This window comes from Grammomys surdaster, unplaced genomic scaffold (genome assembly GCF_004785775.1).
Source record: "Grammomys surdaster isolate TR1022 unplaced genomic scaffold, NIH_TR_1.0 169, whole genome shotgun sequence".
Taxonomy (NCBI): domain Eukaryota; kingdom Metazoa; phylum Chordata; class Mammalia; order Rodentia; family Muridae; genus Grammomys; species Grammomys surdaster.
In genome coordinates this window covers 10,331,757-10,355,800 of record NW_021604617.1, presented here as the reverse complement: position 1 = coordinate 10,355,800, position 24,044 = coordinate 10,331,757, and the positions used below count along the sequence as shown (strand labels likewise).

General features: G+C 42.1%; 1 protein-coding gene across 4 annotated transcripts in view; it reads left to right on the top strand.

Moving 5' to 3' along the window:
- Supt3h (SPT3 homolog, SAGA and STAGA complex component) overlaps positions 1 to 24,044 on the top strand; it is a 318,914-nt gene that overhangs the window by 259,377 nt on the left and 35,493 nt on the right. The window lies entirely within an intron of this gene.

Genomic DNA, 24,044 nt, shown 5'->3' with positions numbered 1-24,044 from the left:
GAGAGAGAGAGAGAGAGAGAGAGAGAGAGAGAGAGAGAGAGAGAGAGGCGCTCAGTTTACTTGGTCCTTATAGCAGTATCTTACCTGAGGAAGTCAGAGAATTTGTTAACAAGAAATTATTCGGGCCCATTTTGAAACCTCCTGGTGTTACCGGAAACTGGTGTTTCCCTCTAGCATCCCCAGGGATTGCTTTCTCTGGACCTTTATTCTGTGGTGGTCGTCAGCATCCCACATTAATTTAACCATTTACTCGGCGTAGCTGAGCTGCTTTAAAGGGGTGCGTGTGCATGCGCGTGTGAGTGAGTGTGTGTGTGTGTGTGTGTGTGTGTGTGTGTGTGTGTGTGTGTGTACACGAGCTTTCAGCAACAGTACATTCGGGGCAGCACAAAAGTGATAGTCATTAAGACACAGGAACACTCCACAGAATGCTAGAATTATCAAAATTACTTCAAAGAAGGAAACTTAGTTTTTTCCGGTATAGTATTACACGCTTTACTCAACAAATATGAATTGTTGAACTAGTATTTAACTTACTGATATAGTTGCACTGTTGATTTTACAACGGAAATGAACTGTTATAAATTTAGAATTTACAACACCAAGACTGATAGGTGCTCTTATGATGCCCAACATATATTTCCTGGCTGGTGCTGTAATTACGATTTGAGCTAAACCAAGTCCCCTACGCTGTGTATTCACAAATTGAACATTGCACCCCCACATGCTGCCTTTGCATGACCTCAAGCTATGAGAAGAGAAAATTCAGAACCCATGTGTCAGTCAGATGTAAAGTCTCCCTGGCACCTGGGTAGGGTTTCCTACTGGTTGGAGTTACTTACTGTTCTGGGCATGGGCCCAGTATGTGGAGTAGGCTCCAGATCTGGAAAGATTTGGACTGATTATTGCCAGAGGTCATAAGATAGCCTGGTGGCAGCCTCTGAGTTTGCCCAGGTGTATTTAAGAGGATATTTGGGCCCTAGCCCCTGGTGGAGCACCAGGGACGTGGTTTGGAGTTCCTTCCCTGGTTCCAGAAGTTCAGAGTCTCGCCAATAGGTTGCTGTTAATTCCAATTTAAACACTTATACAGACTTCAGGGTTTCCAGTAGAGAAGTTAGGGACTCTGTTTCTAGCTTTGACTTATATTTTGAATTCCTGGCCCACCCCAAACACAGATGATCATATCTAAGACTAATTAGGTAAGCACTTAATAAATACTCATACCTGATGAACCTTTCTCATCCAGGCATGCTGTCAATGGAGAAGCGTAAAAAGAGAAAAGGAAGCCAGCCTAGAGTCTGTGTTGTCTCTTGGAAACCATTATCTAAAGGCAGTGTGATGTGTCCCTGCTTGCACTAAACTAACCTCACTTCAGTGTGTAGGCAAGTGATGTCTCACCCACACAGTGTGCCCACAAAAGGCCAAAATAAATAAATAAGGCCAAGCCATTCTGTGTACCGCTGTGAGTTATTCTTTGTCATTTACCAGGACTGCTATAATTCCAAGCCCCACCCTTCTAACAGGATGAAGCTCATTTCATGTATTTTTAAAGGCACCACTTGATTTCTGAGTATGATAGCTGTCCCCTTGACAGTGTTGGTACTTGTCCTACTTAATGACACAGTCTTAAGAGGAAGGACCAATGTTAGCATCGTCCATCTCCTGAGCCTCTCTGTAGTTATTGTTTCTCCATTTGATTCAGTAAATACTTGCTCCAAACCATGTTAAAAATATGTGGGCTGACGAGGCTGATGTAAGGAGGACTCAGGTGCTCCTGCTTGCTCCTGTGTCTCAGAATCAGAAAGAGCTCCAACCTGCCTGAGCAAGCCAGGAAGCATTTGGACGGTCATTTACATTTGAACCAAGTTTACCAGGCAAAGGAAAATGACTGACAGTTTTAAAAAGGCTAAAAGAGCAGAAATGCAGAGAAAAAGACTCAGGAAAGTAACATGGCTGCTCAGGCACATATGAGAGTCAGCCTGACAGGAATCCGGAGAAGGCGAAGTTTCCAAGAGTGTTGATTTTTTTTTTTTAAGACAAGAGTGCCATGTAGCCCCACAGACTCCCTATGCAGCCAAGGATGAGTTTGAACTTCTGATTCTCTTGCCTCCTCCTCATCAAGTGCTCGGATTGAAGGGATGCTCCACCCAGTGCGTGTTGTGCTGGGGATGAAATCCAAGACTTGAGCATGCTCAGCAAGCACTCTGTCAAGGGAACTACTTCCCCAGCCCCAGGAGGATTCTAAGTCAAAACAAGATTTCCTAGACTTATCTTAAAAGTTTAGATAACTGATGTCATCAAGGAGATGTTTGGGGAACAAGGAGAGGATTTGAACAATCCTGCATTAGAGAATTAGAGAATTCAGATGGTTATAGGAAGAGAGACTTTGCCTGAGATGATGTGATAAACACCAAAGAGGTGGCCACTGCACGATGTTGCGATAAGAAGCCAGAAGAGTCTCTCCTTGGGTAGGGATAATGAAAATGAAGAAGAGAAAATGTGTTCAGGGGCCATTTGTCCTACAGAGCAGCACTCTTCATAAGAGAGAACTGTGGCGAGTGTATGATGTGTGCCACCATACAAACAGTTAGCATGTTCTCAGGATTATAGGCAGTGTACAGCAGCTTGCTGAGAACGTGAGTTTAAAGACTCAACACAGACACTAATTTCCAGAGGATTCCTGGTGCCCTGGAGGCTTGCTTGCTAAGGAGCATGAACAATGCTTAATGCATAACTGACCTAAACACAAAAATAGAAAAGACACTCTAGTTTTCTGCTTGTTTTTATGGAGATATTCATTTCTGACCCAAAAGTCCTGCATATCATGCTGGTTTGATGAACAAATTGACTTTCTAATCCACTGATGAATGTGGTCTTGCATTCCTCAAAGACGACTGTAATGTAACCAGGATTTGAGTGTTGTTTTAGCATAGAAGGCATGTGTACTGCAGCTTCCTCCTCTAATCTAGGATTAGTACTGATAGCTGTGAGAGCCCTCTGTCCCCACTCTTGGTCCCCAAAAGGAGAAAGACACCATGGAACCCTGACTGGGAGTCCAGGTTCTCTAGAGCTTGTGGAATGACACATTAGCCAGTCATCCTAGCTCGGTGCTTCTGGCTGGAGACTGCCGCAGAGCCCACCGTTAGCTACAAGTCACCGCTCAGCGAGCACTTCCAGCCCTAAGAGGCTTCGTCTCAGTTTTAGATTTTTTTTTCCTTGCCCTTTCTGCTAAAAGTCCCTCCTTCAGATTTATGAAAGAAAACATTTCTTTCTGTAAAAGGGTTTTGTACACCCGCATCTGGAAGTGTTTATTTCAGTGGCATGTAAGCTATCTGTGGATTTAGTTAGCACCAGACCCCCTTTTGTGTACTTCTGCCTTAAAAATTTTATAAATGATCTTATTGAATTTGTGCCAGTGTGCACATGGCTTGGCTGATTGCTGCATATATCCTTTACCTGCCAGTCACCTTTGATTTATGTTCCTTCTGCTAAGCTTTTGCCTTCCAAAAATGGTGCCACTGAACTGTCCTCTAAATCATCTTATTGGTTAAATTACTCCAAGATGAGTTGGTATGCTTTTGGTTGCCTACAGACAGAAGAATTTATATTTTCTGCCCATACCCACTCCTAGCAAAGCCACTTACAGTGGAGGATTGGACAGGCTATGTCATCGATCTCCTTATTCCAAATGAATACCATCTGAAACATTGTGCCAAGTTAAGACCAAAGCAAGAGAGAAGGGATCTTTGGCATCCACTGCTGCTGGGAGCCCTTCTTCTGCGAAGACGGCTGCATCTTGAGCTGAATCTGATACGAAGGCATCTTTTCATTGCTCAGAGAAAAACAGAGCCCTTCACATTAAGATAATAGAAAGAGGGGGGGAAGGAAGGAAGGAAGGAAGGAAGGAAGGAAGGAAGGAAGGAAGGAAGGAAGGAAGGAAGGAAGGAAGAAGAGAGAAAAGGAAAGAAAAAAAAGAAAAGAAGAAAGTTTTATCAGAAAGGCCAAACTTTGAGGGCTTCGCATAGCTACCCCAACCTGGATGTTCCCTGGAGCAAAGACAGTAGCTTGAGGTGGCTGAAGGTGGCTGTTTGTGGTGGGTTCAAAGTATTTCCCATTTCTAAGGAGCCAGTTCTTAAGCAGGACAAAACGATGCAGCACTTTAAGCCCATTTTGTAAAAGCCCATCCATTATTGAACATGCCATCTAAACTGGTGCTGTAGAGTACCAGCTGTACCACAGAATCACCTCCAGTTTACTTACCTAGCAAAGTGAGCTTGCTGGTAAGGAAAACAACTTATATGCTAGAACTTGGCACCACCAACGCAATTTTTTTTTAAATCTGTCTTATGTGCTCAAATATCTCACTTCAGAAACTTTGCGTCTAACTGCTTTTTTTTCCCATTCTATACGATAGTAGAGGGAAATTTTAAACTATTCATGATTATGCATAAAATGTAGTGGAAGCATTTTAAAATACTTTGACTCCACAATCCCCTGCATCCTAGTTCACAGATGATTGCAGGCAAAGAACACAATGAGACTGGTTGGCAGTGGTCCCACCAAGCCTGGAGGTATTTATTCCAAAAGACTCCCTGGACTCATTTAAAGTCCTGGAAATTTATGTGGAGCACCCGTGCTCTGCCTAGGTGAAGCTGCCAGTCAGAGCTGCAGCGTGCTCTTCAGAAAGGCAGCACCAGTAGAGCTTCTGTTGTTAGAAAACGAGCACCAGCGATGCAAGCCCTGGCTCTCCACCGAGCCCCCAAAGTAGATGGAATGTTCACGTGTGTGCACAGATTCCTGTGGGTTTACTCTCAAAGAAATTATTCCAAATAAGCCAAATTTTTATTAATGCCATTTCGTACGAGTTACTGCTTTATGTTCTACTGTCTTTAATGGATTTTCAGTATTATGAGTCAACTTGCTTGAGGCACAGTTTTATTGTTTGTGAAAATAAGCAAATTATAAATATTAGGAACCTTTGAAAGCATTGAGCACAATCCCAGTATAGAGAGTGTGCTAGAAAAATGTACCAATGAGCATTTTCCTTAAAGATCATCAACATCTTAAGAAAATTCGAAAGTATAGATTATAGCAATAGCTTGCCAGTGATACGCTCCCAAGAAGTGTAAAAGGAGAGGCCCTAGCTTAACATGAGCAGGAGATGGAGACCCAGACCCACTGATTAGCCTTTCTATGACTGGTGAGAGATTTCTGCTTCTGTCTTTTTAGCACATATAGAACGATGATAACACAGTTAAGCCAGAAATGCACAGAGTCTCTTGAGATCCATGAGTGCTAGACTCCTTCCCTGCTCTGCGTGTTTGCCTTTGTGTGGGCAAGCATGTCCATGCTGAGCAAAGTTTCACTTCCGGCCGTGGTGGCGTTCCTAACCACATGTGGGGAGGGAAGCTTAGAGGCTGAAGGGTATGGTAGAAAGATGAAAAGCTGCAGAGACTGTGGCTTCCAAAAGTCCCTGCCAGAGGCTTCTCTAGGAATGAGAGCTTAGAGGAGTTGGAAACTTTAGGTTGAAGAGAAAAACTAAACGATGGAAATGCATTGTGAACTTGCTTTAATTACGGGTTTCCAACTTGGGGTGCAAAAGGCTCCTTATGTGGAAGCAGCTCCTCCTGCCACTCTCACTGAGCCTGGGGTTGCTCCTGACGGAGTATCATAGTCCAATCTTAAACTGCACTCTGTACCTGGGAAATGTAGTGTTTCACACAAGTAAAATCCAACAGAATTGTCCAGTGATAATACGTAAGCTAGTGACTAAGATGACCTTTGGTCAACTGAGTTAGTCTGTTGAAGGAGGATCCTAAGTTACTCAAGAAAGGTTTGGATGCCACACCAAATCTAAGAATAATGTGAAGTCTCTGCCGTCCACTGCTTTTGGTGTTTGGCATTTATTATGTACTTTTCTGTCATATGAAACTGAAAGGTATTCTTCGGTTCCTTGGTGGAAAGAGAAATACTGTACTCTTGCATGAACAAACTCTCTGAGGCTGTCCTTCCTGATGGTAGTCCAGCATTTCTTACATCCTTGGTTGAGAGAATTCTGCCACTATCTTAACATGAATTGGAACACAGCTTCTGAGTGTCAGTACTTCCTTTAACAGTCAAGCTCCAGAGAAACTCTCCTTTGAAGACTTGCAGGCCTGTTGACCCCAGGAGTTCTTGGTAATGTTGGCTGAACAGGAGCAATGCAGATCCCATCCCTTCTGTCTCTCAGATTATGGACCATTTTTCTCTAATCCAGTCCTAGTCTCCAACCAACTTCCTCCGGGATATTTTGTATTTCCCAGTCTGACTGAAACCTGTTCCTCACCCGTCCTGGTAAGATGGAGGAAGTGTACTAATCACGTGGAGCCACCCTGGGTAACAAACAATACTTTGTTTCATTTTCCTTACTTTGAGCATCATATAAAAGGGGAGTAAATGGATGCACTGATTTATAGAACAATGATGACAGTGGCAGAATCTGATTTTAATCTCCCTGGCCTATGTAAGTGAATGATCTGTGACCACTAAGTCCATTTACAGAGAACCACAGAGCCGCCAGAAGAATGAGTGAATGCTTCGTTGTTACTGTCTAGCATTGCTGGTCCATCTGTGCATCTCCTCAGGAGGGATGACGGTTTAAACTTGAGATGCTCATTTTGAACATAGTGAAGGGACCGGACCTAGCCTCTGCTCCTCCCATCAGGCTGTAGTCATAGCTGGAGCCAACCGCCTGTGAGACTCACTGGGTACTCAGCACCTCACTCAGTACGAAGACAGAGCTCCTTGTATTTGGCACATACGGAGGAGGGGCTGGGCTCCAAGACTTCAGGACAGGTCGTCAAACCTCATAGAGGAGATTATCATTTTGCAGGTGATATTATGAAGCCTACAAACAAAACGTCTGATCTCCATGATTTTAACTTTAACACAAAACTAATCTTATTTCCACAAATGTTCTTGGGGAGCATTTTTCATCTTAGGAGTGAAAATTTTTTGGATTAGAATATTGTTCTTTGCAGTGTACTTAATGAAGTAATGTTTCATTCACATGGCCATTTTAAAAGCCATAAGTTTTAAACTGAAAGCTTCCAGTGGGAACTGGAGTTCTATTTAACTATCAGTCATTATTAAGGCCACAGTTTTAGGAAGGAAGCTATGCTGAGCTATGAGGAGGACAGAAGCAGCATAATCCATTCTAGAAGCAACCAGCTGACAACATTTGAAGAACACCAATTAGCAAAACAATTTTAATATCAACACAGATCTGTTACAGATCACATAGACAGCCCTACTTTTCTGATAAAAGTGCCTTTGTTAGTGGTATGACCCTGTATGGTCTCAGACACATTTTTATGATGCATTTTTATGTATAGCCATCAATTAGGAGATAAGTCTAGACATCTTGTTTTCAAACTCTTCTTGGAAAATTACCCCACATGCTGCTACAAAATATCTCAGGTTCCTACACACAAAATTTTTTTTTTTGCCATGTGGGGAAAAAACAAAAACAAAAAACAGACAGCAACAGATTGAAGATGAGACATCATGTGTTTCTTCACAAAAGGAAAATTCACCTCTTTATGCTAAAGAAAAGCAGCTATCTCCAGAGATGCTTTACCTACTGTGGGTGGGGGAAGGGGTGGGAGGGTGAGTCTCAAGATCTCAGTCAAGAGAAACACAGAGTAAAGGAGTGTTTCCCTGTGTGCTCTGACTGCTGCAAGAATGATATTCACCCCTACAGGCCAATAAAGTCAAGTAAAGAAACTTCTCCCCACAGCCACCACCAGCAGGAAGCCTCGTTCTCCAGAGTCTTTCTTTCCTGGGAGGCAGGGTGAGGGGCTGGTTGGCTTATCCTGCTGGCCAAGGAAATGATCCAGAAGAACCTGGAAACCATGAGGATGAAGAGAGTTATCCAGGCACACATGGACAACTCTTACATGGTTCTACATATATGAAGTTTCTAGGACAGACAAATTCAGAGCATCATAGAGCAGATCAGAAATTATTAGACATGGAGCAGCAAAGAAAAATTACTTATCAATATAAATTGCTCAATCAGGGGTAAAGGGAAAGTTATGGAAAACAGTAGTGCTGGTTGTGATGATATTTTAAATGTGACATGCACACTTAAATAGAGCAGCAAAGGGGCATGGCACACTTGTGATCTCAGCACCAGGAGGGCTATGGCAGGAGGAGTGGAAGTTGAAGCCCAACCTGGGCTACACAGCAAGACCCTGCCACAAAAATAGAATATAATACATTGTAAATGGTTAAAATGACCATTTTCATGTTTGAAATATTATACCCCATCCCATCCACCGAGCAAAGACTGCTGGTTCTATACATCCTGGAGGTCTGTAGCCTGGCCCGCCCCTAAGTGAAAGACATTGCAGTGTAGCTGGACACAGCTTAGGAGTGTGTGGTACTGAGCTGCTGTTTAGCATCATACTCCCACTCTGGTTTCCAGATATATTCACAATTGACACCGTATCACTAAGAAGTCATACTGCTCTTATTAGTATATTTGTAGGTCTGTATGGATAGAGTAATATCACGATTCTTTGTGGGCAGCTAGCTAGCTACTCAACATTAGAACCACAGATGGTTTATTGAAAATGATGCTAGAATCCTAGAGGCTCGAGAGGTGGTTAAGCCACTAAGAACACTTGCTTCTCTCACAAAGGACCAGTGTCCTGTTCTCAGAAACTACATGATCCACAACTGTCTGTAACTCCATCTCCAAGGAATCCAACATGCTCTTCTGCCCTACACAGGTACCAGGCACACACATGGTGAACATACATACATGCAGACAAACGCACACATAAAAATAAACCTTTATAAAAATATAATACCCTCCTAAACTTTCAAAAATGAAAATTTGAAATCTGCTTTACTTATATAATTAAAAAAATGACAAAAGCAAAGCCATCATAATGACATCAATACAGCTGAGAACAGAAAATCTAAATCATGGTATATTCTATGCATCACCTCAGAGCAATGCAGACTTCTGAACTTGTTACTCTGAGTTAAGGTCACAACTTTGCTAGTAATGGTATTCTTTGGAATCATTTGACAATTATTTATCTTGTTTTCTGGGTCTTCCCAAACAAGGAACAAATTTAAATTTGCAGCCAGTCAGAGCCTGGTGTGAGACTGTTGACTAAAATCAGCCTAAGTGATTTAATTCTGAGGAGCTGGAAAATATAATAGAAGAGTTCCAACAGCAGCAGATTCTCGGATCAACAGTAAACCATGGCCTTTGAAGGCAATGAAATCAATTTTAAATCATGCTGTCAATATTTGATATAAATAATGTTAACAAAAGCTAACCAATAATGTTAGCAATAGCTTACAACACAAACAAACAAGAAGCATACCGCAATTATCTCTCTGCTTGGCTATTCCACTTACAAAAGAAATAAACCCTTTCTTCACTTAGAAGAAAAATGTCTTTTCTAAATAAAATTTTGAAAAATAACTTGAACAAGGAAATTAAAGTATTTGCCTAACTGTGAAGGAGAAGGTTCACAATATTCTTAAAGCCTGTGTCTGTAGAAAATAGTTCTAGTCATTATAAATCAGTGTACACTGTTGCTAGAAAGCAATGTTGGTGAATTATTTGGGGGTACAGGGAACTTTGTTGTTGTTTCTTGGTATTTTACTTAAATTCTGGGAAATGAGTTAGAGGGTATATATGTTTGAAAGGTTTCCATTTTGTAATCTAAGATTAATTGGAAAATGAAAACAATGCTTATTAACTTTGAAATACAAACTGTAAGCAGTAAACAATCCTGAAATGGAGGTCTGTGGAAGAATAAATCCCTAGCAAGACACATACACACCATAGTCACACACCCAGACACCCAGGCATACACATACACAAACAGGCACGGACATGTGCACATGTGCACGCATGCACGAACCACACACACACACACACACACATGGGTGTATAGAAAGTTCTAGAAATTATGGTTGACACCTTGTACACAGTAGAGGAACCTTGGGGGAAAGGTAGGAGGCTGGGAAGATAGTGTGACAAGAACAAAACGCAAGCTAACATAGGAGGGTAGGAAGCACAGCTATAGATTTGGGCTGTGGGGAAGAATGGGGAGGAAGTAAGGCTCCACGGTAGACAGAAAACCTACCCGTGATTGTGATTATCCCAGGACAGTGAGTGAGAGAAGAGCTATAGGGAAGTCTCTGCTCAGCCACTGAATGCAGGCAGCAGCCATCTTCCTGGAGAGCACCTATGGCCTCAGCATAAGCTACTAGTATGCATTCTGAAAGGCCCATACTAGTTTCTCTACCAGGAGTTTGAGAGTCTAGATTTCACTGCTTAGTTCAGTGTTACCGTGTTTTGAACTTAATCATGGAACTTACACATTAAAGAGCCAGTCATTTCATAGCCTACTGGTATTTCTGTCATGTAGCCCTACTGTAAAACTAAAACACCCCACTCTTTTTTACATTAGTCTCTAAGACTCCCAGTGCTCTGAAGCCATCACGTGGTTTAAGCTGTTTTAGGGTTGATGGGTAGATGGAGAGGCTCTCTCATTGGCCTGGAGCTTTTCAAGTGGCTAGGCTGGCTGGCTAGCAAGCCAGGGATCTGTCTCTACCGCCTCATTGTAGAGATTACAAGCACACACCACCATACCTGCCCTTTTATGTGGATTTTGAGATCAAACTCAGATCACCAAGTTTGCAAAGCATTTTATCAAGTGAGCCTTCTTCGAGCCTCGAGCCAATATCTAGGTTTTAAGTACAAGTCTGTGAGTCTCTGCTCATCTGGAATGTGAACAAGCCAGCATCTGTGACCTGCTTAGCCCTCAAGTAAGTAAAAAAGTAAGAGAAAATGAATGAACTGTCACCATAACTTGTAAAATTATAAGTAAATTGATCATGTAAGCTTGTAGCCATGCCAAGCAGCATGAGACGACATTGTAGCATATGCAAACCAGCCCAAGAAAAGACCAAAATTCAGCTTCAACTATACTTCCTACAAGGTATATATCATCTTTCATCACCCTAAAGTTGAAAGACAAAATAAACTATTGAGTATTTTGTAACCATGTGCATGCATGTAAGTGTGTACCTTCTATACTGATTGGCCACCAATAGTGTGTCAGGATTCCATGTCCCACACATCCTCCGCGTTATTTGTTGTTGGGTGTTTTCTCCATGGTAGCCATTCTGACTGGGTGAGAGGGTATCTCCATGTAGTCTCAGTTTGTATTTCCTAATTTGCTTGACCATTGACTTTTAGTTCTTTGTGTAGTTTGGATATTAATATCCTGTCGGATTAGTACCTGACGAAGGCTTGCTCCCAGCTGCTGTGTCTTCATTCCAGTTGCTCCTTTAGTTATGATGCTTTTTAATCCATGACCTTGTCTGTCACCCTTCTCCCCTCTCCTGAGCTACAGAGAACTTCTGTCTCAGAAACCCTTGCCTGTGTCTACATCTTGCAGTGTGTCTTCCTGTTTTCTTCTGGTATTTTCAAAGTTTCAGGTCTTGCACTAAGATGTTTGATCCAGTTTGAGTTGGGGTTTTGTTTGTTTGTTTGTTTGTTGTTTTGTTTGTTTTGTGCAAAGTGGGAGGTTGGTATCTAGTCTTTATCAATTTTTTAAAAATCAGTTTTAATATTCCGTTTTTCTGCCCCATTTGCTTAAAAAAAAATGGTCTTTTTTTTTCTTTACAATATGTTTGATACCTTTGTCGAGAATGAAGTAGCCATTGTTGTGTGGGTTTATTTCTCAGTCCACTGTTGTTTTTCTTTGGAGTAAATGTTTACTGTGTCAGCACCATACTGCTTTTGTTAGTGTGGCTCTGAAGTAGAACTTTCGTAAGCCTCTAGTACTGCATTTGCTCAGGGATGCTTTGACTGTTTGGAGCCTTCTGTGCATTTAGGATTGATTTGGAGTTGGGTTGTTTTGTTTTTCTGTTATGTAAAGAATATCATGGAGATTTTAATGGGCTTGCAATAAATCATATATTCCTTTTCCTCGTGGCTAGAAATAAGATAACTGTTCAGAAATTAGGGAGAAGCTTATCATCTAATATTCTCATTACTATGCTTCAGAATTTTTAAACAGGTAAGAGAGATGACTTAGCAGTTAGGAACACCTCCAGCTCTTCAGAGGACCCAGGTACAGATGCTACTCATTAGTACACATAATTCCTAGAAGGTCCACAGCCCCTTCAGCCTCTGCAGGGACCCAGAGGGATCCTGTGGCTTCTTGCTAGGAACACACACACACACACACACACACACACACTGATACCAATTCAGTCTCTCTTTTTATTATTGTAAAGAAAGTATCAGCTCACAGTAAGGCTGAGCCAAAGGATAGTTCTGTCTACCAAGAGTCTTGATGATTTTCTGAAATCTTTACCTCAGCTGGTTTGAAGTCTTGCACATATGATGTACGGAGAGCTGTGTAAACTGACCCTTCCCCAGTCTTATGCAGAGACCTAGACTCAGAGTTGGCCTGCAGTGTAGACTCTGTGAGGTGTAAAGGGAAGGTTCCTTTTTCATGGAATGGGTCTAATTTAGGAAACAGAACTACACAGCTGGCAGCCTTCTTAAATACTTTCCTCATATTCCAGTGTGAAATAGCAAGCTTTTGGCAAGCAGACAAGCTCCGTGAATTCATACGGACTGTTTCTTTTCTGTGTGTAACTGAGATTCAGTGCCCAGGACCTAGCACTTTCTGGGGGTAAAAAAATGATCTTTCTAAAAATTCTTGCTGTATTTTTGTACTGGTTGAAAATAAGCCCTTTGCACATATGGAAAATTATTAAGATTCCCTTCTTCAGAAAGTCTCTGAAATGGATTTTGGCAAAGACATTCGTTTTCTTGCTGCTCTGTCAAATCTGCCTTGTTTTAGACCACTGCCCTCTGCCCAGTTTCTTCATAGCCACAATATCTAACTTTCTTTCAGAAGTGGGCAAGCTTTCTTTTTAAAAGTTTTGTCGAGAAATATAAATAAATATACATTACTTTTTTAAGCAAATCATGGGTTTTTCAAGCCAGTGACATCAGCATTTTACAAACAACAGTCACCATATTGTATATGTGATCATCTTGAAAGACATTACCTCCCAAAATAATAATGCCGATACAGCAAAAGGTCAGCAACTCAGAGTCCAGTGATGTGACTGTTAGCTTTTGTCATCTCTGATCATTAGAAGTGGTAGTCTAGTCTGTAATCCTAATAGCTGACTAATTGTAGGAGAATCACAGCAAGCAAGCTCTCGTGGTTGGCTGTTATAAGCCTTGTGTATAGTATTGTATTATGTTCATTTCATCTGTAGTAAGACACCCCAGAACTTAGTCTGTTAACACAGAATGATTGTTTATTGTCTCATGATTTCTTCAAGCTGAGAACTTGGGACCATCTTGGCTCGGCAGCTGTGGCATGGAGTTCATCATAATGTACAGCCATGTGTTCCTTAAGGTGGACAATTCCCCCTATGGTGGCTCAGTTATGTGGCTGACAAGTTAGTCCCGGGCCTTGTCTACTGGCCTCAGTTCTGCACAGGACCTGATGAAGTGTTCCCATTGGGTGGAAGCTAGCTTATCTCAAAAGAATCAATCCAGGAAAGGAAAATGGGATGGACAATGACTACCCAAGGCAAGAGTGACAGAAGACTGTCCCATAGCAATGGAGCTGGGAGCCCACAGAAAAGCCTGGCAAAGACATCCAGTGAGTGAGGGGTTTAAAGATGAGCTGTCCTAGGCTCACCACACAGTGTCAAGGGGTGACATTTTACTGCTGAATACTGAGGTTGGAACCAGAGTTCCTGGGCATGGTGATTGTGCAAAGGGAAACACAAGGTTGACATTTATCTTCGTGTTAGTATTTCATGATTTTGCTTAAATGATGTCCCAATACATACCAGAGCAGCCCCAGAAAACAGTATCTGCACTTTCAGCCTTTCTCCATGGCTACAGATGCTGGGTGTCAGGCTTTATCATTACACTGACCCATCGTTTTACAAGAAATTTCTGTTTAACAAGGAACCACAGCCATAGTCCTAAGCGTAGTTTACTTTTTGTTCACGCCCAATGTTAAGTGAACTTTTTTCTAACATTGCATTTCTATAGGATGACTAATGTACTATAGAACAATTCAGACTTTTTTTTTTCCTTTTAATCCACTTTGACAAATAAGCTTGAGACTGCTGAAAGAGTTGAGGTTAAACCCAGCTCTTCCCAAAGCTACTAAGTATATGAGCTCGCCATAGAGAGGAGGCCTGCAATTCTCTGTCTAGCCAGGCTCGCTCCCTAATCTGCTTGACCTTCCACTAGTTCTTTAGTAAGACCTTGGAGTGAGTCATCACAGCTAGGCTTTGCAGTCCTGACTCCAGGAAGTCTGCCTTCTCTGAGCCTCAGGCTTAGCCAGTCTCTGATTGTCAGACTAATGGCATTTTAAATCATGTACCCAATGATGAAATTAGCACTATGTGAAATAGGTGTAAAAGGTACTCTGGCCCTGTGACCTAAAGGGATGTGTGCAGTACATGAGACGGTCCCATGATGTCCCTGTGCCCTCATTTGGAACCCACACAGCTAGCTGGAGCCATCTTTCTAGCTGCTCTGCCTATTATCTCTGAGATGCTGTTTGCCTTCTAATCTGTTGTTTAAATGTAGGAATTGCAAATGTCTTTTCCCAACTTTTTATCTGAGAGGAATTTCACACATATATGCATGCACACTCACACTCAATGATACATGAAATTACCTAGAGAAAAGCAAAATAGAACAGAGGTGCTATTGCATTTTACCTTGAAATAAGTGGAAGGCCTAGTTTGGTGTCTGCACTTGATGGAGTTCTTGTGGAGAACTCCTGCATGTTGTTAGAGCTTGGGCTGTGTGATCTGAAAGGTACTTTCTGCTATAGTTAAGATCTGGAATGGCCCCCAGAGGTTCATTCATTGAAACCTCAGTCTCAATGGCACTGTTGGGCAGTAGTGGACCCCCTGCTCTCATGTCACTGGAAACCTGTGCTTCAAGAGGACTATGGCTTCTTCTCTTTCTACATCCCAGTGTCAAGATGGCCACAGACTTGTTGGGCCATGTGTATGCCACTCTGATGTGCTGTCCTGTCACAGCCAAAGCAGCAGGATGACAATGACACCTTGGATTACTAATCATCTTACTGATTCTCTGCTTAACCCTCTCTCATGCTGTCATCCTTGGGCAAGCTGCAGTCTCTCTGACCTTCAGTTTCCTTGTGTATAAAGTATTGGCAAATATAATGCCTTTCTGTGGAGCTGTCTGGATTGAATGAGTTAAATTTTATGAAGCTCTTTGCAATATAGTAAGGTGGTATCATTATAATATTTATTATAGTATATTTATTATAGTATATAAGTTAGGCAGTGGAGAGGAGGAAGATGAAGCTTTCCGCAGAAGAAGCTGAGAGCCACAAAAGCTATTTTCTCAGGACAGACAGTGTTAGAGCTGGAACTTGAGTTCCAAGCTAAGGCGCCACTAAAGCACATCGTTTGCACAGGGTCTATTGAAAATATGTTAGCTGCCTTTAAAATAATGACTATTGAAGCTTCTAAACAGCGAGACTCTCAATCACAGGCTGCTAGTGTTTCTATCAGATCCATTCTAGAAAAGGGGAAGGAGTGCATCGTTGGGACATGACCTGTCCCTGATCCCCTGAGCACCCATGGGACTGTGATAATTAGCCTTCTTCAGAACTAATTAAGTCCCACCAGGACAACTGTACATAGAAGACAGGAGCCAAAACTGTTCCTGCTTCACTCAGGAGACTGGTCGTAGCCAGCTCATCCATTCTGCATTGCCTTGCTAGCTTGTCTGTGTTCACACTTACTTAGATAAAGAGAATGAATTGCATTTTAGGTTGGATGGCACCTGTGAGAGCCATAAAACAATGGTTTGGTTTTGGAGTATAGATTCTTGTTCCCCGGTCACGGTGCTGCCTTGACTGAATGAGTAAGGAGTGAGCTCACTCTCCCAAGTGTGCTGCTCAAAACACTTTTGAAACCCATCCTCAATTGTCGTTGAACTCGCAGCACATTCCTGGAAAAGACCAGTGACAAGCAGCTTCATTACTCCTTTGTCATATCACACAGCTACAGGCTCAACTAGAACTGAACAAAATGTAAAACAGAATGGAGTTCTTTGCTGACCCTTCTATGCAGTGATAGAGCTCTGTGAATCTAACTGAGGGAGAACACTTGAGAAATATTATAGAGAAATATTTGCATGCTGGTAATAGGTCGCTAGCACCCTGGCTATCATTGGCATGCTTCCACAGGGCCAACATTATTAACAGTGTTTATCTTCATGCCTGTTAGCTTTACCTAATGGAAAAGTAAAATAAAAATTTCTATGAGAACTGTTTAAAACAAAATATTGTTCAATTTTTATACTTAATATTTTAAATGTTATGAAAATGTATTATTTTATTGCCCTGTAAAGGCACATATGCTTATTAATCTGGTTTTCTTTGTCTATTTATAAGGATGTTTTATCAAAATTGATATTTTAAATATTATAAAAACGTAATGCTTTGCTAAACTAGACTATAAATGATTAATTTGGAAAGCAAATGCATTTTAATTATTTTTCTAGAGTGCCTCTGTATGTTATAAATAGGTACCCATTAGGAATCAAGTCACCTACATGAGCAGTGTCTTTGGGCACAAAGGCCTCTGCTATAAAGGAACAGTTGAGCCAACATTTGCCTAAATGTGTGTCCCATCATGGGGTCCGCACTTCTCCTTCAGTATCTTACCTACATTTTGTACTCACTGAAAAGATTTCTCAATTTTTTCCCTATGTGGATAAATTGATTTGTGCTTTTAAAATATGAGAAAAATAATATATCCAGAAAAATGGAGCTGAGCCTCTGAAAGGGCTTTTAGTAAGGAGAATGAAATTAAAATGTTGGCTACTAACATCTGACCAGGGTTTGACGTGCTAAATTTGTGTGGTGTACTATGAAGTGCAGAAGTCAAGAGGCCTGGACTCTGGTCCTTGTCTCTGCCACAAATCTTTCTAAAGGACCCTGGACTAGTCACGTGACTTCTGTGGGTGTCCACCTGCTCCAGTGTGAAAGGAAGCTTGACAGCTTGACTGCTGAGCCCTTGTGACTCCAGCAACGGGCTCCTCATTCAGAGCTGATTTCAGTCCTGTCCCAGCCTAGCTACATACCCCTAGATGTGGAAGTCACACAGTGTATTAATGCTACACTCACCCTAAGAAATACTGTGGCCATGTATGGGATGACTTCACCTTCAGTTCTCACAATGCTACAGGCTGAGAAGTCCAAGGTCGAGGTGTTGAGTCACTGAACTGCAGTTGACGAAACTGTTTCTCACTGTGTCTGCAGTGGCCTGTCCTCTGTGTGTGTGTCTACAGGGCTTCCTCTTTTTAGACCACCATGCCTGTCAGGTTAGGACCCTTAAGCTCCATGTCCAAATATGGTCACATTAGGGGTTACCTTGGTTACCTTAGGTGCTTTCCTCCAGAACTGTCTCTTCATCCCAGCATCCTCCTTTTTGGGGTTTAGATAGAAGTAGTAACTAAATTTCATGAACTGTAAGACCCAAAGCAATAAATACAGTATCAACAAACTGATTTTTAATAGAATTAGAAATTGCGTTCTTATCATACTTCAACAGTTTATTAAAGATATTTTGTCACATATAGAAAGAGAGACTAGATGGGTGATGGAGAGACGGCTCAGTGGTTAAGAGCATATACTGCTCTTGCAATGGACCTGTGTTCCGTTCCCAACACCCACAGTGGGCAGCTTAAAACCGCCTGGAACTCTAGCTCCAGGCATCTGACCCTGACAGCATCTTCTGAACTTTGCAGGCAGCTGCCCTGCACATGTGCACAGTCCCACTCACAGACACATAAAGATGTGATAGACGTTTACAGGGAGCACTCACACCTCTTCACAGACACATAAAGACGTGATAGACGTTCACAGTGAGCACTCACACCTCTTCACAGCCCGCAGTTCACCTTGCTTGTTTGGCTGTAAGTCTGGCCATCCTTTGTTAAGCATCCTTTTTCTTTTTTCCCGTGTGAACTCTTTCTGTATGATGGAGAGGATAACACATAAAGCTTACCACTGAGGCCTCCTCCAGTTGCACAATTCCATAGCATTTTGCTCAGTCACCATGTGCAGCCATCACCAGGCTACTTTTAGAATTTGGTGTCCTGAACTCTATGCTCTGTAAACAATGACCCGCCCCCTTCTTTCCCAGCCCCTGGTAACCTCTCTTCTCTCTCCATGAATTTGCCTATTCTCAGTATCTCCCCAAGTGAGACTGCTGCATTGTATTCATTTCTCATCCATTGTATGATGTATGGGTCACTTCCACTACTTAACTATTGTAAATACTGCTATTACAGATACTTTAATTTCTTAACACTGTGTGTGTGCGTGTGTGTGCGTGTGTGTATATGTATGTGCGTGTGTGTGTGCATGTGTGTGTGCGTGTGTGTGCATGCATGCTGTTGTGTACATGGGGAGGTCAGATGACAACTTGAAAAGGTCAATTCTCTCCTTCCAACGTGAAGCTTTTAGGAATCAAGCTAAAGTCATCAGCCTTGTCAGAAAAGAAAGCCCTTTACCTGCTCAGGCATCCTGCCAGCCCAAAATGTATTTCTGTGCTCATGTGTATGTCTGTGTGAATACATCCACACTGTGTACACACAGAGACTAGAAGAGGGTGGGGGATCGAGTGGAGCCAGGGTTACAGGCATCTATAAAGTGCATTACAGGGGTACCAGGATCCAAATCTCAGTCCTTACAATTTTCAACCAGTGTTCTTAACTCCTAAGTGACTCGTCTCTCCATCTCTACACTGTGAATATTAATGCATAATTTCAGTGTAGGTTTCTACTTTCAATTCCTTAGGGTTTGTGCCTAAAAGTAGAGTTGCTGGTCACATGTTGTTCTGTGTTATTGTTTTCAATGGCAGCTGGACATCGAGAGTTCTATGGCCTCATCAAGTAGATGGTTTAAACCAGCCAGGAATTCATATGTGTAACAGAGTCCTCACAGTGACCCTCTCTATGCCAAACTCTCTGTTATTAGAGTCCGCAGTCTTCAAAAGGAGTCCAGATAAAATGTCTCCAAGAAAACCATGTCTCACAGTTAGTGGTAGGAGATGGGCTACAGACTAGCAAACAGCACCTTGTCTCTTAGCAGCTTAGGTTCCACTACATCAGGGACGGCATGAATCTTCACATATGAGCATTACACATGGGTTAGTTCATCTCACAGATGCTTTCACACTAAAAAGAAGCTCATTGTAGTGCCTGATGCTCGCAATGCTTACATTATACATACAACCTTGAGGACATTCAGAAAATGTACGCACATGTATACATACACATACACATTTCGTAAATGAAAGTGTTCTATTTCCACTTTGGAGTGTTCACTGTCGTGCTATTACAATAGTCAAAATCTGGGAACAGTCTCCATTCCCATAAATAGGAAGCACGGTATATCCATGCACTGGGAGATTATGTAGTTATTAATATTTTAAAAAAATGTATACTTCCTAGTGATCAGTATGTTACAATGAATAAGTGACTTTACACACAGCAAAATCTGATCAAAACACTATCCATAAGCGTAAACCACAACTGCTAACATGTTTAGGTTTTTCTAGTTTTATTAAGGAATAAACTGTCCCATTATGTGCATTTCAGAGTTACAGACATCAGTATTTATATTTGCACTTTACTACTATAAATTGGTAACTGAATTTTCTTTTCTCCAAAGTGAAATTGCCTTATCTCTTTGTTCAGGATTGAAAGTCTTGCTTCAGCCTTTGTTCCTGCTGCTTGAAAGTTCTGTGTGGTCAGTGCAGGCAACACTGTTCTATCAACAGAAGCTCAGATAGTTCTTGAAAGCACATTGTTAACCAGATAAAAATAATTTACTAAGAAGGGCACAGTGAGCAGTAAGAGGGTGACAGGCTGGGCCAGAGACAGGTTGTGGACATCAGATTGCCACACAGAACCTCCTGCTGAACTTTCCCGTTTACCTTTGTTGTATAAATTTGAAGATGAGATAGAAAAGAGACATTTCCCACCTCTGCTTTCCCATGAAATAGAGAAAACTGTAGGCCCTGCCATATGATTGACACCTTGTTAAAGACTGTAGGTAATAGTGCATGTAAGAATTTCCTAACCAGTACTTACGAGGGAGATATTTCTTCCATGGATTGCAGCAGTGTGCTCTAAAGGTGGAAAAAGGTTTTCCATTTATGAGTGTGATAACTGTTTTAGAATTGTCTGCATTTAGACAGGATGGGTGGGTGGGTGGGTGGGTGGATGGATGGATGGATGGATGGATGGATGAACACACAAGTTTTCACTGAATATAATAGGACCATTTTCCCACAGGCCATTCCTGCTAACCCCATTATAATTTGCCAATTTCTCAAAGCAAGTGCAATAGAAAGTCTGGCTGGGTCCACTTTCTCCTTATTGCTGTTGCTGGTGTCTAGCTCAGATGCTGTTTACTGCTTAAAATTCTACATGCAGAGTCACCACATTGAGTCGTATCCATGGAGAGCTTCCTAGAGTCCCCAGACGTGAACGCCAGACACTGGAAGGGATTATGTCTGAAGACAATTACTGGAAAAGATACCTTTTTTGGTAGCACCACCCCCCTTTTGCGTGATATGTTGTCTGCCTTTTTGAGGGGCCATTATTGAAGATGAAGGACACAGAGCCCCTGATAGTATTGAGAGTTGCTTTCTCAGCTTCTCCAGATGAGAGCTGGTGCTCAGAGAGATTCTCTGCCATTAAAGGACTGTTCATGCTATACCTGTGGGCAGATGACCAGCAGCATCCCCCACTGCTGTGAGGCCTAACGGAATGGACCAAGTGATCACTAGTAACCTTTACCTTCTCTCATTCAGAGCAATACAAGTGACAAACGGGAGTCAAAGGGGACATACAGATCCTGAGGAAGTGACCAGTTCAACAGCACAGGGTCCAAAGACTGCAACAGAGGGTCTGAGAACAGGCATTGGGAATTGATGAGCCACCTCCTGCTGGTGCTGAGAATGCCAGAAGGATGTACTGAGTCCAAGAACAGACACTCCAAAGAGGGGAACTGGGCATGAGTCAGTAGTAATGGGACCACCTGTGGGCACCGTGGCTACAGGAACCCCAGGAGCAGATCCCTGGTCTGGTGGCACAACACCATGGGTGGTCCTTCTGCTCAGCACTCAGACCCAGGGCACAGCCAAGCAAAAGAGGATATGTGTTCACCTTGTCACCTAGCAAAGCACTAAGTGACACAGCCCCATCCAGGCTGGCCCATGGTGACATCATCCTTAAAACACTAAATGGAAGGCTCCATCCTTAGAGATTTTTTAAGCTATAATTATTGGGGCAAGAAAAAGTTTTTTGAACTTGGTTTTTAAATCTTACTTTACATTTTCCTGGGGTTTAGTTCTGTTTGCTTCCAGCATGGCCTAAATACCTACTTCAAAGCAAACATTCTAACAAGAACTTGTTAAAAGGAAGAGAAACCAGCCCCTGTGGCTTCTTGTACACCAGCTATGGAGGCCTCACAGAACCACGTTTGTGAGCTGAGTGTAAATGAATCCGAAACCTACAAATTAGATTTCCCTTGAAATACACATGGGCTTAAAACCTTAACGGGAAAAGAACTTGGCAAATCAAGTCTGACCATATTCAGCAAAACCTCACTAATTTGCACTAATGACCAAGAGACCCATTGAGAATTAGCTGAATTTTTGTGAGTGTGTTAGCATGGGAAAAAATACCAAAATGGGAGTATGGAAGTGGGGGTAACGAGGGTAGAGAGGAAGGGGGAGGAGGAAAATCAAAGTTCTAGCATGAAACAAGCATACTTTATGGTACAATGAAGAATGTATTTGAACGGTTACTGGAATGAAACCCAATAGCTTAATGAGCGCCTTGCTGCGGTGCGCCTGCCGCTGGGGAGGCGGCCATGCCATAGGCCCTCCTGAGCCAGCAGCTAATGTGTACTTGGGCAAAGAGGCCTTTGCCTGATTGAAAGCTGGGGGTTGTGGTTTGCGCAGGGGTGTAAACCAATGAGATTCTACCGTGTGTCATGCACATTTGTTATGGACGCTGTGATTGCAAATCAGAATCAGGAGTGAGATTGCTTATTAGGGCTTTTAAAAAAAGCAAAAATGTACTACAAATATAAAAAAATATTGGAATTCTCACTAGCTTCATCTTCTGTAGATATAGTGAATTCTGCTTACTTACTATAATGAATAGAAGATATTCACTTTAACATTTTCTGAATTGAAGGCTAGATATTTGGTACCTTCTATTGTAATGTATATGTTATTAAAAATAAAAGCAGCATATTTATAAGCAAATGTTTGAAAAGTTGCTGATTCATTTCTTTATTCAGGGACAAAATTTTATAATCATAATGGCTCTTTTTCTGTCGCTGCTTTTGAGAAATAAAATGCTATTTTAATTGTAATGTGTTTATCTGGGGTTTAAGTGAGATATGTGCGTGTAGTGTAGTGCCCACACAGACCAGAAGAGGGCGTTGATCCCCATGAGCTGGAGTCACAGGTGGTTCATGTGCCATTTGGAATGAGTGCTTGGAACAGAACTCTAGAGCAGTGTGTGCCCTTAAGCACTGAGCCATCCTCCAGCCCCAAAGATACCATTTAAAGGACTGTGAGTACAGGAGGTGCCTCCCACCCCTGAGCACAAGGACTCCATACTGTGGGACTCAGACATGCTCTGTATGTCTGAAAACAGTGGCCCTTCCCTCTGACTCAGAAGAAGCTCCTGGTACTGACTTCTGTTTATACTGATCTGAATTGCTCCTTCAGAGCTGCCTTTCTGAAAGCTGCCTTCTTACCAGCTGAGGAATCATTTAGAACTACTTCTCAGCCACTGGAAACTGGAGAATAATAAATGTGTCCCAAAGGCTTCTCAGGATATAATTTGATGCAAACGGTTTTAGGTCTTGTACTGACCCCGAACCAGAAAAAAAAAAAATCATGACACCAACTGGCTCAGAAAAGCCCAAACCCCATTAAACACATAGTAAAGTTCTCTGCTCTCACCGGTTTTCATCTTTCCTTTCCTTCCCACAATTAAACAATGTGCACGGTTCATGCAGACCTTCTGAGGTGTCCCTCCTTCAAGCCAAGAAGTGAGGAAGTAATGAAGCCAACAGGCTTGTTTATTAGCGTGTACATGCATGCACGCGCACGCATGCACAAAGTCCATATTCTACACACAGAACAACACAAACATACACACGAGCCAGACAAAAGTTGCTCATTCATACCAAAACTGTGGAACCCCCTTTTGAAGCAGAACCGCTTAGAAGGTCAGAGAGCATTCTGCATGATCTGTGTGATACATTGTAAGGGGTCTTGCCCCATACAACGTCTCTTAACTTATCGGCATTCCCCTGCCTCCTATTCATTCTGCTGCAGCCATGCTGGCCTTTGTCCAGTGCCTCAAACCTTCCACTGAAGCTTTCCCAAGGCTCTTCCCCTGGACGCCCTCTCTCGGCTGCTCTTCCGTCACGTATCAGTGTGGTTTACTTCCTGGCTCATCTCTCTCATCAGATGTCCTCTTTCTGGACAGCCCTTGCTGACCCTTCCATGGAATAGGGATGGGCTCTACCCTTCATTGTGTTTTCCTTGCTGTGTAATTGTCATCTGTTGTGAAACATGCATTGGACCTGTTGTGCTCACAACTGTCCTCCCATCAATAATAAGCAATAAATGATATCTATGGAATAAAGATCTAGTGAGTGGCAAAAGAAAGAAGTAACATGAATATATACAGATATTCTACATGTTTGTGTTGCTTCTGTGTCTTAGTGACTTTTATTACTTTATTTTCTTCTTAACTAATAGTCTTTCAATTTCTTTCTTGAAGGGAGTCTTCATAAGTACTTTCAAGTAGAGTACTGATATCTCTCTCTCTCTCTCTCTCTCTCTCTCTCTCTCTCTCTCTCTCTCTCTCCCTCTCTCCCTCTCTC